Consider the following 16296-nt stretch of genomic DNA (forward strand, 5'->3'; position numbering starts at 1 on the left):
ACTGTTATTGACACGTGTTGCGGCTGGATACGCCCTTCCACGCCGTTAGCGTGCTCTATGCATAATTTCAGACAAAGACGATCAAGTTTTAAATTGAAATGACTTTATCCAATTTGCTGACTTCGACAGCTCCACCCCTTTGATAGTGTTATAAACTATCACCTAATAACCGTCTCAAGTTCAGGTTTATACAACATCTCTTCACAGACCATGATCTCGGTATCTCTCACCACCCTTTCAGTCTCGTTCTCAGTGTTTCTCCCAGAAGACTGTTTTCCACACTTCAACACAGTAGGAACACATTTGACACATAAACCAATTGCTAAGATGACACCCAGTATAAGGAGAAGGAGCTTGCCTACACTAGCAACCATTTCCTGTACCCACTCCCCCAAACCAGAGAACCATTTCACCGGGTTCAACCATGAGAACCAAACTGCCACCTTTTCCCCGACCTCATATAACGAAGAATTATGGTTCTTTCGAAATTCCCATTTCAGTTGCAGAATTTCATTTATCTTCCGGTCTATAACCTCCTTAGGGTCATCCGTATTATTGGTGATGTACGTGCAACATTTGACACCGAACTGGGTGGCCAGTGTCACACAGTACCCACCAGTAATAGAGGTGAGATAATTTAGTACCAGTCTATGTTGCACCAACTCCTTTTTGTACGCTTGTAGCTCCCTTCCAGTATACCTGAAAGTGTCATTATACATCTCAGTGATATCGCCGGATATGCTTCTACCCAACCGGAAAACACATCAATACATACTAACACATACTTTAGATTCCTGCAAGGTAGTAATTGGATATAGTCAATTTGTATTACCTGAAAAGGTCCATCTGTAGGAGGGATGTGGGATGGCTCAGTTGGAATAGTTTTTCCAACATTTTTCCTCAAACAAGTAAGACATGACATTGCTTTCTTACCAGCCTGAGAGGAAAATCCAGGAGCACACCAGTATGCTCTCACCAGTTTGCACATACCTTCTTTACCCAGGTGAGTCAGACCGTGTGCTGCTTCAGCCAGGCTTGGATAGTACGTTCGGGGAGCTACAGGCTTACCTTGTCCATCCCTCCAGAGTCCTGAGGACTCTGGACCACATCCCTTCACCTTCCAGACCGCTTTTTCCTGCAGGGAACGCAAATCTTGCATTTCAATTAATTTCTGCATGTCTAATGTCTGAAAAACCATCATAATCTCGGTCGATACAATCATAGGTTGCCCTGCCGCCCATTTAGCAGCTTCGTCTGCCCTGTTGTTGCCCAATGACACCGGGTCTTCTTCAGAGGTTTGGTCTTTACATTTTATGACGGCTACTGTCCTGGGTAACTGTATCGCTGTCAGAAGTCGTTTTATGTGTTGAGTGTGCCACTGGTGTACCTGCTGCTGTCGTAAAGTTTCTAAGATGCCAAAGGGCTCCAAAATCGTGCACTACCCCGAAGGCGTACCTAGAGTCAGTATATATATTAGCTGATTTATCTTTTGCCAACTCACACGCTCTCCTTAATGCTACTAGTTCCGCCACCTGGGCTGAGTGAGGTGGGCCAAGGGGTTCAGCTTCTACCACATCCTGATCGTCTACAACAGCGTAACCAGTACATAGTTCTCCCGTCTCTGTCTGTCTATGACAACTCCCGTCTGTATAAAACGTAAAATCGACACTTTCTAAGGGGGTGTCACGTATGTCGGGCCTGGCAGTAAAGGTCTGGTTCAGGTGTTCCATACAATCATGTGTATCAGTACTCTTGCCAAACTCATCAACACCCAGGGTCTCCTCACCTCCCACCCTTTGTGCCTCTCGAGACACATATGGAAGGTATGTAGCTGGATTTAAGGTGCTACATCGTTTGATGGTGATGTTTGAGGGTGCCTTCAGAGCTAGTTCCCATTTTGTGAATCTAGCTGAGGAAACATGTCTGGTTTGAGCTGAGTTTAACAGAGCTGATACAGCATGGGGTGTATAGACAGTTGAATCATGTCCTAATACTACATCCTCACTCTTACTTACCAGTAGAGCTGTCACTGCTACACTTCTGAGACATGCTCGGAGTTATCTTGCCACAGTGTCCAATTGTGCACTGTAGCATGCTACCGGTCTGCTAGCATCACCATGTTTCTGTGTGAGAACACCTGCTGCACAACCATCAGCTTCTGTACAGTATAGGTCAAATGGCTTTTCATAATCAGTTATTCCCAATGCAGGTGCTCTAGTCAGACTATCTTTGAGATTAAAGAACGCTTGCTCTGACTCTTCTGTGTGTACGACACGTTCTGGTTTCGAGGAAGAGACTACCTCCTGCAATGGTAATGCCAGAATAGAAAAACCTGGGATCCAGGATCTACAGTATCCACACATCCCCATGAAGGTACGAATTTGCTTCTGGCTCTGCGGCAGAGTCATGTGTTGTATGGCCTCAATTCTGTCAGTAGTCAGATGTCTTAGCCCCTGGGTGAGACAGTGCCCTAAGTATTTGACCTTAGTCGGACATGGCTGTAACTTGTCCTTTGCCACCTTGTGTCCTGTTTGTGAGAGATGGAGCAACAATAATTTAGTATCATATAAACATGACATAAAAGAATCAGAGCACAGCAACAAATCATCCACATATTGAATTAGAACAGACCCGGTGCAGGGTTGAAAGGATTGCAGTCATGTAAGGCTTGGGAGAAAATACTGGGGCTGTCAATGAACCCCTGGGGTAGTCTGGTCCATGTATATTGCACCCCCCGGTAGAAGAATGCAAAAAAGTATTGGCAGTCAGGGTGAAGAGGGACTGAGAAGAAAGCAGAACATAAATCAATGACAGTAAAATGACTAGCAGATGGTGGAATCTGCATAAGGATGACAGCTGGATTCGACACTACGGGGGATTGGCTCTCAACAGCTTTTTTAATTCCCCTTAAATCCTGGACTAATCTATAGCCCCTCCCCGCACTCTTCCTCACAGGGAAAATGGGACTATTTGCTGTGCTGGAGGTACGAATTAAAATCCCTTGTTGCAACAGCCTCTCAATAACAGGATATACTTCTAGTTCCACCTCCGGTTTTAATGGATACTGTGGGATTTTTGGAGCTATCCTACCACTTTTTAGATTTACCATGACAGGGGCTACGTTTGCCATCAGTCCAGTGTCCTGTCCATCTCTGGTCCATAGTGAACCTGGTATTTCCAGCAACATCCCCTTTACTTGAGATGTTCTATAACAGTAGAGTGTAACATTAACCTTTGAGGGGTGTCTAATATATCCTGTACCTCATACGCGACCTTCTCTGGTATATCTAAGAACACACCATCTGGAGTACAGCATATGACACATCCCATTTTACATAACAAGTCTCTCCCTAGCAAGTTAGTAGGAGCCGCTGCATCTAAGAGAAACGAATGCTAAGTATGCAGGGGCCCGATAGTAACTTCAGCAGGTTTAGTTAGAGGATAATGTAACACTCTTCCCGTTACCCCTATAGCTGGAATAGTCTTACTGGTCACCTGTAGATTAAAAGGAGAGGTTATCACAGATCTGGCGGCCCCTGTATCTACAAGAAAAGTTTGTTTCCGACCAGCTATGTCAACTATCATTGTTGGTTCTCCTCTCAGACTCTCTGTTAACCTCACTGGCTGTAGACTACAGGTATGACCTGACCCCTACCACTGACTATCGCTTTCCCGCACAGCATTTGCTGCTATAATATGCGTGGGTAGATGTGAGTCTTCTAGTCTATGTGAATTCCTCCTTGGAGGATATCTACGTGACCTACCCCTCTGTGCATTGAGTCTTTCCTTCTTACAATCTCTCATGTAATGTCCTTCCTCATTACAGTTGAAACACCTGATCATTTTATGTTTCTTGTTATGTGGGTTGTATGCTGGTGGTCGTGTATGCATCCTCTCTAGAGCCTGTATACTTACTGTCATTAACCTATCACTTTTCTCTTCCTTTTTTCTAAAAAAGGTTTTTGTCATGCTCCACAGCAGACTCCCTAAGAGAATCTACAGTGATGCCTCTCCAATTAGGTAATGTGGTTTGTATTCTCCTCTTTAAATTTTCTCTAAGGCCATCCATTAATACTCCTACAGCTACCTCTCTGTGATGTGGGTCCTCACCTATGTTTGATATCCCAGTGAAGCGTGCTATCGCTGTTAGAGCTCTATCGAAGTAATCTGATGCTGTTTCACTATCTTTTTGTTTTATGGTGAAAATCTTACTCCAATTCGCTGCTACTGGAAAATAGATGGCTAAATGTTTGACAATCTGTTTTATACTCTCTTGATTAAACTCATCTGTCAAGGTGTCGTCTTCCTCCAACGAACAATCTTTAATAAATTGTTGTACGTTAGTATTGGGAGGAAGACACGCCCTCAACACTACATGCCAATCCTTATAGGTTGGTTCGTGTGCATTTCCTAAGTCTTTAACAATCTTCTGACATTTAGACAACTCTTTTCTAGGATCTGGGAATTCAATCATAATAGAAAGTAATTCTGATCTAGTCCAGGGACAATGCATTGTAACATTTCTTAAAGGAACTATACCATCCTTATCCGCCTTCCCATTGGAAACTGATATTGTGCGTACTGGATACGTACCCACTGGTTCACTATCTTCAGGGTTAGCTACTTCAGTACTTTGAATATTGTCTCTCCTAGTTGTCACACTACTCTCACCTATCTCAGCCATTGCCCCCTTTCCATACTTACGCTGAACCTCTAACATATTAACAGCATGGGCAATGGCTGAAATTACCTTGGGTTCATCCTCTTCTTCAGAAACACTTGCTTTAAACTGACTTAAAACAGGATACAACTTAGCAATTTCCTTTTTTTCATTTTTAATAACGGCTGTACTTACTCCCCCCGCCAGATAGGATGGCGGGGGCGCGCTTGCGCTGAGTTCTTCACGCTTCTCAATGGCTACTTCTGTTGTGTGCGCGCTTTTCGCCACGCCTACTTCCGTTGTGCACTCGCTGCTCTGCCACGTGTTGCCTTCCATTTGCCACAATTTTAAACGGTCATTATGTCTATTTCTCACTTTTGTTGACTTAATCAACCACACTTTATCTTTTATGTTATTTAGTACCTCTGCGTTAAAACTCCCTATTGTTGGGAAAGGCCTAACACACTCTTTGGTCATCTCGACCCACGTGTCACAATACACAGTTGCATATGCACCATATTTCTTGCACATAAGAAACCGTGCTGAACCAATAGGCCATTCCTTAGGCAGTACACTGGCCATCTCTAGTGTATGCTTAGCACCCATGTTGAACAGTACCTTCTATGCGGAACACAGATACACCGTAATGCTCTGTTCCTTCCAGCAAACAATTTCCACCCTGTTGCTACAATCACCGCTAGAGATCTCTAATGCCCGGTGGACGTATTTCCACTAGCCGCGTCCACTCGCTTTTTCTCGCAACAGGCGAGGACCCCAAACGCAGAAATATCACTGTGGGCCCCAAGGGCTATCAGCTCCTCGATACCCTGACTCAACCACAAAATCTGCTGAGTTTATTATAACTGGTAGTACCAAGTTGATACAATCAACCAGCCATCCCAATATAATTCCTCCTAGCTGCTCCTCCAATTCGCACTGACGGTTGTCGTGCGGTTAGATCGCACCGCCTAATGATACTAACTAGCAGTAACTAGCGATCTATTGGTGGCGCTTTTGCGAAAACCCCCTTTGTCTTCGCATTCGGTATACCTGCCCCGTATACGTCCTTCAGTTGGGCAACCTGCCTCATCAAACAGCAACTGAGCACAATCCACAATAAAACAGAGTATCTACGTTACAAAATCACACACTATACACCTTTTCTGCGCAGAAAATCAAAAGTTCCTAACAATAGTAATAATGTTTTAGAGGCTTTCACAAGTAATTATACTATGCACATATAATAACTATCAAAACGATTGTTTAACCACGTGGAAAATCTTACCTGAAGTTCACATATGCTAAGCAGGAATTACACATACACTATGCAATACAACATATCAAAACGCAATATGACAGAAAAAGAAACAGTTTTCTCTTTTGTCCCTAGATTCTAGTTAGCGCACCTTCAGATTATGCAAGACGGACATTCGGTTTCACAACACAGTGTAAAATTCAGGTTTTGAACACATTGCGTTCTTAACCATATATGACGCGTCTCCACCCTTTGTTGAGGAACCGAAATCCATTGGTCTTGCGTATCGTCCGGCAACGAAACCTCCAAACTCACGAGCCCCCAAATTGTTATGAGCGTTTTGTCGCTATCCAATAACGATTGTCGAATCTCGATTTGTGTTTCCAACGCACAAATATTTATTCTCAAAAAGTAGCAGAATAATTCAAGCAAAATAATAATAAGTACAGCCTTTACTTATCGCAGGCGCTCTGGATCCAGTGAACAGTCATTCAGGTCTGTGGTCAGGGTGACTGAACACTACATGAAAGCTACTGCTTATATGCAAACAGAGATACAGTGAAACAATGCAGGTGGTATAGCTTGCTTCTATTGGTCCAGGCATCAGGAGGGTCCAGGGGGTTACACATCATAGGCTGATTCAATCTAAGGAATCCAAAGGTGAGGGTCTCTCCAGGGGATGAGCTCTGTTCTTCCCGCCAAACTCCAATTACAATCAGTCCATTAGCCTTTGAAAGTTAATATCATATTAAAGGTTTATTCCCTAACATCAATAACTAGAGTATGCAATGTTCGATCTCTTCGCCGAATTCACCAAACAGCTGCTGATGTAAAGGGGATTAATATGATATTAGACATGACACATTTCTTTTAACCTGAACCATATGCATATAAACACACACAAATATCTCTGGCGCTAATGGACGTTTAAACAGCTACTAATATCAATATAGATTCGGTATCAGGTGCAGCAAATTAAAAAAAAGAGACAGTGGCAAGTCTTTATATAGATATAGAAAACAAGCAAATGAATTGCGCAGAATCACCGATACATATAAAGATGTTTAATATAAAAAGGTAACCATAATAGGTATAGATTTAAAACTGAACGAGTGATAAATGCCACTCACAATGTGGACATCAAATAAAAATATAATGAATATCAGTTATAGTGAAATTGTCACATAACAGTGTTAATATTGACCCATAAGACCTTTTGGATCCGATCTTCATTAAAAGACACTGAGAGATAATCAGGCAGCATAGAAATCAAAATATGCATAGCATTGGTTGAATAATCGGAAATTGTCATTGAAGAATATCCACTATTATTATCATAAAGTGGAAATCAATATCATGCACATATCACATTCAATAAATCGATTTGGAAAAAGTCTATTCTTGTTGGAATCCAAATGTTGCAACTTAGTTATGATAATGTAACCAAATTGTATCACAAGAAAAATGGAATATGTCCTTTTCATACGTATGGAGAGTTTTATATTTTAAAGACTCCGCTGTGAGATTAAATATGAATCAGTTCTTTTGATCATTTAGTCATTCATCTCTGTGTATGGTAAATCACAGATTTCTTACTTTAGCTTGTCCAAATGGGCAATAGATTTATAGCCAGCCCAATATATGTTTCTTCTGACCGCCGTAGCGGCTCGTATGTGAACAAAGCCACGGGTCTCTCCAAAAGTATTCAATTCAGGTTCCTCATTAATAATGTCCGTTTAGCGGATAGAAAATAAGGAAAGGTTTTACCTTATTGATGCCGGAGCAATCGGAACCACATGTGGTTTAGGAGCTGATGTCCTCGGTGCACGCGCACCGCCCTTAGAGGACAGCGCACGCACACCACCACTAGAGGACAATGCGTGCGCACCACCACTAGGGGACTGAGGAACATATGTATGTCCACCTACGAACAGGAAGAGGAGATTGCAGCTTTCCTGGCATTTTACACCAAACAGGGATACGACATGGGCACATTGTTCTCCAGCTACAAGTAAAATGGGGACAGTGGAGCAATACACAGTCCAGTGGTAGCTACCACTATATCCCGGAGAGCAGTGGGGATGAGTATACCCCTGATACTGCAGAGGAGATTGGTTCAGACACCAGTGGTGATGCCCCATTGCCTAGCAGTGGAACAAAGCGTAGGTACACAGAGATGTGCTCTATGCACATTGATTCTCGACCTGATGGCTGCGGTAATTTAAACACAGAAGATCGGAAAGACTGTGTGGTGTCTGTCGAAACGCTATCGAGAAACAGTGATGGCTCACATGGCCTGTATGGCTGTAGTTACACCACCGGTCATATGGTCTGTATGGCTGTAGGTACACCCCCGGTCACATGGTCTGTATGGCTGAAGTTATCCCTCGGTCACATGGTCTGTATGGCTGTAGTTACACCCCCAGTCACATGGTCTGTATGCAGGGGCGGATCCAGAACTTAATTGTACCGGGGGCGATTTAGGGTGGGGGGGCGATTTAGCCCCGCTCCCTTTTTGACACCTAAGGCTGCCGACGGCTGCACACTATGTGCAGGTCCGTTCGGCAGAGAGAGTTAGGGAGAGAGTCCTGCCCGGCTGCTCTGATTGTGTCATAGTGTGCAGCCGCCGGCAGCAAGCCCCTGCTAGGGGGGGCGATCGCCCCCCCCCCTGGATCCGCCACTGTCTGGGTGGCCTGTAGTTACACCCCCGGTCACATGGTCTGTATGGCTGTAGTTACACCCCCGGTCACATGGTCTGTATGGCTGTAGTTACACCCCCGGTCACATGGTCTGTATGGCTGTAGTTACCCCCCCGGTCACATGGTCTGTATGGCTGTAGTTACACCCCCTGGTCACATGGTCTGTATGGCTGTAGTTACACCCCTGGTCACATGGTCTGTATGGCTGTAGTTACACCCCTGGTCACATGGTCTGTATGGCTGTAGTTACCCCCAGTCACATGGTATGTATGGCTGTAGTTACACCCCTGGTCACATGGACTGTATGGCTGTAGTTACACCCCTGGTCACATGGTCTGTATGGCTGTAGTTACACCCCTGGTCACATGGTCTGTATGGCTGTAGTTACACCCCCGGTCACATGGTCTGTATGGCTGTAGTTACCCCCCCCGGTCACATGGTCTGTATGGCTGTAGTTACACCCCCTGGTCACATGGTCTGTATGGCTGTAGTTACACCCCTGGTCACATGGTCTGTATGGCTGTAGTTACACCCCTGGTCACATGGTCTGTATGGCTGTAGTTACCCCCAGTCACATGGTATGTATGGCTGTAGTTACACCCCTGGTCACATGGACTGTATGGCTGTAGTTACTGCCCTGGTCATATGCACTGTATGGCTATAGTTACCCCCCCCCCCCAGTCATATGGTCTGTATGGCTGTAGGTACACCCCCGGTCACATGGTCTGTATGGCTGTAGTTACACCCCCATTTACATGGTCTGTATGGGTGTAGGTACACCCCCAGTCACATGTTCTGTATAGCTGTAGGTACACCCCCAGTCACATGGTCTGTATGGCTGTAGGTAGACCCCCCGGTCACATGGTCTGTTTGGATGTAGGTACACCCCCAGTCACATGGTCTCTATGGCTGTAGTTCCCCCCCGGTCACATGGTCTGTATGAGGGGCCTCTCTACTATCCAGCCACGTGGACAGATTTAGGAAGGAAAGTGTTAAACAGCGCCCAGGTGGTTGCCGACAGGCTGCATAGGCTCCAGGGACACACGCGAAGATGAGCCAGGAGGTCCTGATCAGAATATGTGTGCTTCAGCTGGGAGGTGGAAGGCAGTCTCCCGCTTCTTGTTAGGGTAGACAGAGCAGGTGAGGGGACCGATCGGTATTCTCTGGGGCTCCCCCGATTCTCTACCCCATCCGCTGCGGTTATATCGCTGCTCCCCGCTGTCAGCCAAGTCCCAGTACTGTTCCCAGTATCTGCTGATATAATTTTAAGAAGCTACAAGTTCCGTTGGGAATTTTTCTTGGCTATACGTTTGACAAATACACGAGTATAATACACACGTATAATACACACTATAATGTGAACTGTGTACTTGTGGGGTCCGGACATTTCCAATTTAAATTCTGATTTCTCTAGGTGGCTCTGTTCATTGACGTGTAAGTGAAGTGCCACTAGCAGTGTCTTCGGATTCAGTACCTGTCAGCATGGCGCTGTGTTCGGAAATGTCAGATGTCGAGTTTCAGGTAAGTCTTCATTATATCCCTGTCGGTGTCAAAGTCTTCGGGTTTTTTTTTAAGGTATCTTCGGTTTCGGTGTTTTCACATTCTTGAAAACGTACCCAACCCGCTGACATCCTGTTAGGTCAACAAATGGATCTTTTGTTTAGGATTCACCTATTGTTTAGGCAGACAGAAGGTAAAGATGACCCTGCCCAAATGAACATACAATCTATTACACATGATACCAGAGTACAGATAATAGAGCATATATAGATTTATATTGATACCCAGATTTATATTATTAAAGGACTGATTTATATTTACATATAGAGACACAATCTCATTGTTATTGGTATTTTGTGGCTGTTTTGTTGATTTATCATTGGTATGTTTTGGGTATTGAAGCTTTTACAGATCTAGGAGGTGGAAACCTGCTACATGCTGAGATATTGTCCTTTATGTAGGATGAAGCCAGCAAAATGATTCATTCTGAGGCTTTACATGATAATGCAGTACTACAGGTTCTAGAGATATTTATGATAACTTATTAACACTAAATAAAAGAGAGGTGGATTTACATCTTTCTGCAGCCACTGTATCAGACTATCATAAAGCTAAACAAATACCCAGAGTCATTAGAGTCAATAACCAGCCCACTATAGGCCGTACAAACATTGAATTCTGTAGAACATGGTGGGTGATTTTATATAACTGTTTCGTGGATTTGATCCATCTGGTTACTGAGAAGGTAAAGAAGGATCTGGTAGATGTAAGATACTAAATCACCAAGATTAATGATTCACATGATAACAGCAATGATACCACCAAGGATTGGTTTATCGGGTAATTAATATAGAGAAGAGGTTATCTTGTTCAAAGTCAAACTCCATAAAGCTTCTCCAGACTATAAGGACCACAGAGTAGAGCCTTGGCTCTTGGGGGATATGTACTAGACCCCATAGACCCAAAAGGTGCTTTCTAAGAAGAGGTGTCTATGTCCAGGACACTAGCTGTAGTGAGGGGGGAACATCCCCCTTTCCAGGATGGATAATACACCTGGTTCCTCTTCAGACCCATATCTTGTGTTTGGAGTAAATTGTACCAGTGCAAATGGCAGAGAAAAAGGAAAAGACGCTACCTGATGAGGGGCGGCTCAAAGCACAAGGTTTGAAAAACCACCGACGGTGTCACTAAACCGTGATTTACTACCTTACTAAAAGAAACTGTCTACAATTGAATAAAACATCTCACAGAAATGTCTCAGCTTTGTGTTTTCCTTTATTCAGTCAGATTTGCCCACTAAATCATAACTTTAAGAATACTGTAACCACTAATAAACCTACATTTTACACACCGAGCACATTTGACCGATAAACACCAATAGCTCTATACATACTTTGATTAGAATGGTGTCCACAGAATCCCGAGACGCCTCCACAAGGGAACTATAAGCACAACTGTTCCATTTCTGGGAGACATCTCGTACAGTGATAAGGATTTTATAATTCAGCCAGCAGATAAAGGGGGAGCTATAGTGATATTAGAGTAGTCATACTATCGCAATGAAGCCTTACACCAATTCATTGATACGGATGCACATGTACAATTGGACCTTGATCTCACTTTTAAGAATAAAGTTTGTATCAATGAGAAGATCCATTTAGGCTTCACCAATCAGGTCAAACCAACAGACCATAATACGATATTACATGCATCCAGCCGTCGCCCTCTATTTCTTCCCCTATTACAATTCTTAAGAGTCAGACAAATTGACAGTAATGATATTGAATGTCACAAACAGATGACAGATTTGGGACATATATTTATTGGGCATGGTTACAATGTACATGAGATTCAAAAGGTGATCATTAAAAGCAATTAAAATGGATAGACAGATGCTATTACAACCGAAAAAGAAGAAACTACATAACAATAATAGATTGATGGTTGGCACAACATTCAGTAACACAGTCACTTTAGACAAGTTATCAACAAAAATTGGATCTTTTTGACCAGTGATCTTGGCTTGAAAATGTATTTTTCTGATTGTCCTTTGATATGGTACAAAAAAGGTCGCATCTTGAGGGACCTTTTGGTACTGAATGACCCTGTACAAAAATACAGCAGTCACCCATCCTTTCCCCGTCCACTTAGATTGGGCAGCATTAGGACTGATGGTTGTGTTACCTGCAACAATATGCTATTAGGAACACACTTCAACCACCGTCATTCAGGTAAAAAGATTACAATTAACAATCTCTTTATTTGTAGCAGCTCCTATATTATTGTTATATGCCCCTGTGGATTACTATGCTTGGGTAAGACTGAACAAATATATGGTAATGGATTAGAACTATAACAGTGTTTAATATATATTATTCTTGAGGAAATGTTTTCCAACACTTTGATCAGCACAATATGCAATATATCACATTGGTATAAAAAAAATTGTTATTGGAGTTGGAAAATAGCTTTATGGGATTCAACAGATTTAAGATAACGGTTGATATTGGATGATGTGTGCGCGTTATTGGAGATTTATAAATTTTTCCTCCAGGGTATTTATCAGCAGTAAGTAGTATTACTGGGACATGATCCTTTAAAGCTCACTGACTTCTTTTGTGAATAATTATCCAGATGATGGAGTACTTCACTGATTGACAGCTGTGCGGATATAGAGTCTAGTTTTGAAATAATGTCAGTACAATGCCAGTTACTTTGTATTAGTACTATATATGTTACACTACATTATAGAATGTTATACTATTTTCTGAGCTTGAGATTTGTATCTGTTTACAGATATTTTATACCATAAGGATTGACACATGTACATTTTCTTTCATCTCTATACCTTCACTTGTTTCCTTTTTCTGCCATATATCTAATTATGTATTTATTTTTCATTACTAATGAATGAATATAGATACTTAGGGGGGTATTCAATTGTTAGCGAGTTTGGAAGTTCGAGCGTGCAAAGTAATTTTTTTGCTATTTTACCTTATTTTCGAGCGCGAAAACTTCTCACGCAATTCTAATCTTTTTTTTTTTTTTTATACCGAAACGGTGTTATCGCGCTCCAAGCGTTTGTCAATGTTAAAGTATAGGCTGGCTGCGAACCCTTGTGCCAAAAAGTATCATGTTTTTTAATTTTTTTTTTAAAAGCAAAATCGTTTGCTCCCCACTCTATTTAGTCTTCGCCCTAGTGCTGGCAGGCTATCGATGTGTATAAAATTTGACGTAGGGTACCCCTAATTTAATTGAACCAGCACTAGGCAAACCAGCCGGGGTGATAGGCACTATAACAGGGGGGGGGGGGGAATCGCAGTTTGGGTCCCACGGCCATAATGACTAAACACCCACAGACTGTTCAGCGCTGGCCTGGATTCACTAGGGATTGTGGTCCGCTGAAAAATGTAAGCGGGCCACCCCCCTAGGGACACCCAGGCCAGTGCCGATAGCACTAGGGCTCTTCCTACTACCCCATGGCTGTGGGTAGTAGGGTAATAAATGGGGATTTTATATGAAAAAAAAAGTTTTTTTACTTGTGGAACTACATGTCCCAGCCAGCCATGTTGTCCTAAATAGTGTGGGCATGCTGCTGCTTGTCTAACTACAAGCACCAGCGTACCCATAGCACCCAGGGCATGTTTGCACTTGTAGTAGAACCACAACTGCCAACATGCTCTTACACCCACGGCTGCCTGTGATCTGTAGTTCCACAAAGCAAAATGTTAAATAAAAGCACAACACCCTCATTCCAACCACAAATCTTTATTAAAAATAATAAAACTCCAAGAAATACAGTAAACACCCTCATGTACACCATAGATTTTAATTTAAAAAAAAAACTCACCATGGACGAAATCCTCAATTTTATGATGCTTTACTTACACACACTCATTTACGCAAAGTCCCAACAAATATTTTTACCTTCGAAGAAAGATCCGGCTTGCCCACTATACCACAAATATTTGTACCTTACAAATGTCCATGCTTGGCCAGTGTTCAAATGTTTGTAAATTTCAAAAAATGTACCTCCTTGTAAAATCTTTAATTCTGCTGTACAGGGGGGGCCATTGTTGCTTGCGGTGCTGGGGCCCTTCTTCAATGCAGTGTGGGGGCCCATTCTCTTGTGCAGTGCTGGGGCCCTTCTTCATTGCAGTGTAGGGGTCCAATCTCCTTTGCAGTGCTGGGGCCATTCTTGATTGCATTAATTTACTTTTATTTTTTTATAGGAAAATGAGTGCCTTAACCACTCCTCATTTCAAACTTGCTAGGACCAATAATAGAGCGCGAGGGGGTGAATGCAAAAAAAAATTGAATTGAGCACGTTTTTTTTTTTCGAGCGCGAAATTTTAACGCATCTCGCTAACAATTGAATACCCCCCTTAATGTGGTATTATACATTTAATATATATATGACTGTGGCTTAGTACTATAACATTGTGTGATATACATTTTCCATGAGGCTTTGCTTGTAAACAATGTATCCAGCATGATGTGCAATATATTACATTGGATTAAAGTTGTGTTTTTGTTACTGGAGTTAGCACATAGTTATATGGGATATAACTATTACATATAAATAGATAACCCTCTTGGTGCTTACAATGACCACACCTGATTAAGCAGATGTCCAAGGAGACTGCAAACTTCTTAAAAAATCTCACAAAATAACAAGAAAAGTGACTGCGCTCAATGGGTACATAAAGAACATGTATTAATAACATACATTTATAATAGGTCTCACTGCAAGAATAAAATACAAATATATTGTAATGTCACCATATACAGATACCATAAGGCCTATTTCCAATGCTTAAAATAGGTAATTATCTAGAAACTGAACTTAACTAAATAGATGAGTCTGAATTTGTTTCTATTACATGGAATTACAACTATATGATTATAGTGTATAACATGTATTATGAAACACTAGTCTTGATATATTGTAAACAAATGAAAATTCTGCTTTGTTACCAATCTTATTGTACTTGATAACAGGCTTTAGATAGATTTGATAAAGGTAAAAACACTGACACCTGTTGACGGATATACTCGAGGTTACAGGTGTCAGTGTTTGCAGTATATTGACTCATCTGACGGATGCCTGTGAAGAAATCCCCAAATAGGGTGAAGAAACGCGTTAGAACTATCTACATATTTCTGATTGCCTGGATGGTAACTTTATTCCCTTATGGGAAGGAGCCTGTTTGGTACTATTGTTCCTAAATATATTAATTATAACTGAGCTATTATCCAGTGGATGACAGGGTGATATCTTCATTATAATATCGTAACCAGGTTATTAAAGTGGAAGGATTGGGAAACCTATTTGGAAATCCAAGTGTGTGAACCAAGCATAGTGGATAAGTACCTGTACATCTCCAGACGTGAGTGGATGGATACTTGCAGTCTGTGTGAATTTGGATTTCAGTGTATGATACTTCCCTGACTGGTATAGTACGTTACATTGTTCCATCTGTCTATGGTCACTAATTCCTGGTAGAGATATACCACAAATCTGTTTGTTATTGGCACAGAAAGATAAAATGGCTTTAACTAGCTAAACAGGTGACATTTATCATATGTGGATGGTTTCCTATTTCTTTAATTGCGATCTCCTCTGGAATGTATTTTATTTCTTCTTCTGTCTTGTAAAACAACTAATGGATACAACTAATGTGGATCACTTTATATATCTCCTTACAAAGCATGGATGTATACAGATTTATCATCTCATTATATACATATATGTCTCACATGGAGCATGGTGATATTTACAAATATATTTGCTTCTGAAGAATGAATATTTGTTGGGTCCTGTACAGCATCAATAGCTTTTATATATGATTTTTAAATTTAATATTCTGTTATCAGCTTTAATGTATTAATAAATGTATTAACTTTATTATATATGTTTTTGGAGTTGTGATTTGTATAATTCTTACTGCAGGCCCTCAGCACTGTACGTTTTTCTCTCATCTATATAATTCAAATAGGAATTCACATTCCGCTTGTAGAGCTAAAGCAGTTGCTTTGTATATATATATTTTTATATATTTTGAAGACTACCATGCACCATTAGGAGGATGTGCGTGTTTTTCAGCACTGTTATCTAATAATATCTATATATGTGGTCACATTATAATATATAAGACATTGTATTTTATTCTTTCAGCGAG

This window comes from Mixophyes fleayi, chromosome 4 (genome assembly GCF_038048845.1).
Source record: "Mixophyes fleayi isolate aMixFle1 chromosome 4, aMixFle1.hap1, whole genome shotgun sequence".
NCBI classification, from domain to species: Eukaryota; Metazoa; Chordata; class Amphibia; order Anura; family Limnodynastidae; genus Mixophyes; species Mixophyes fleayi.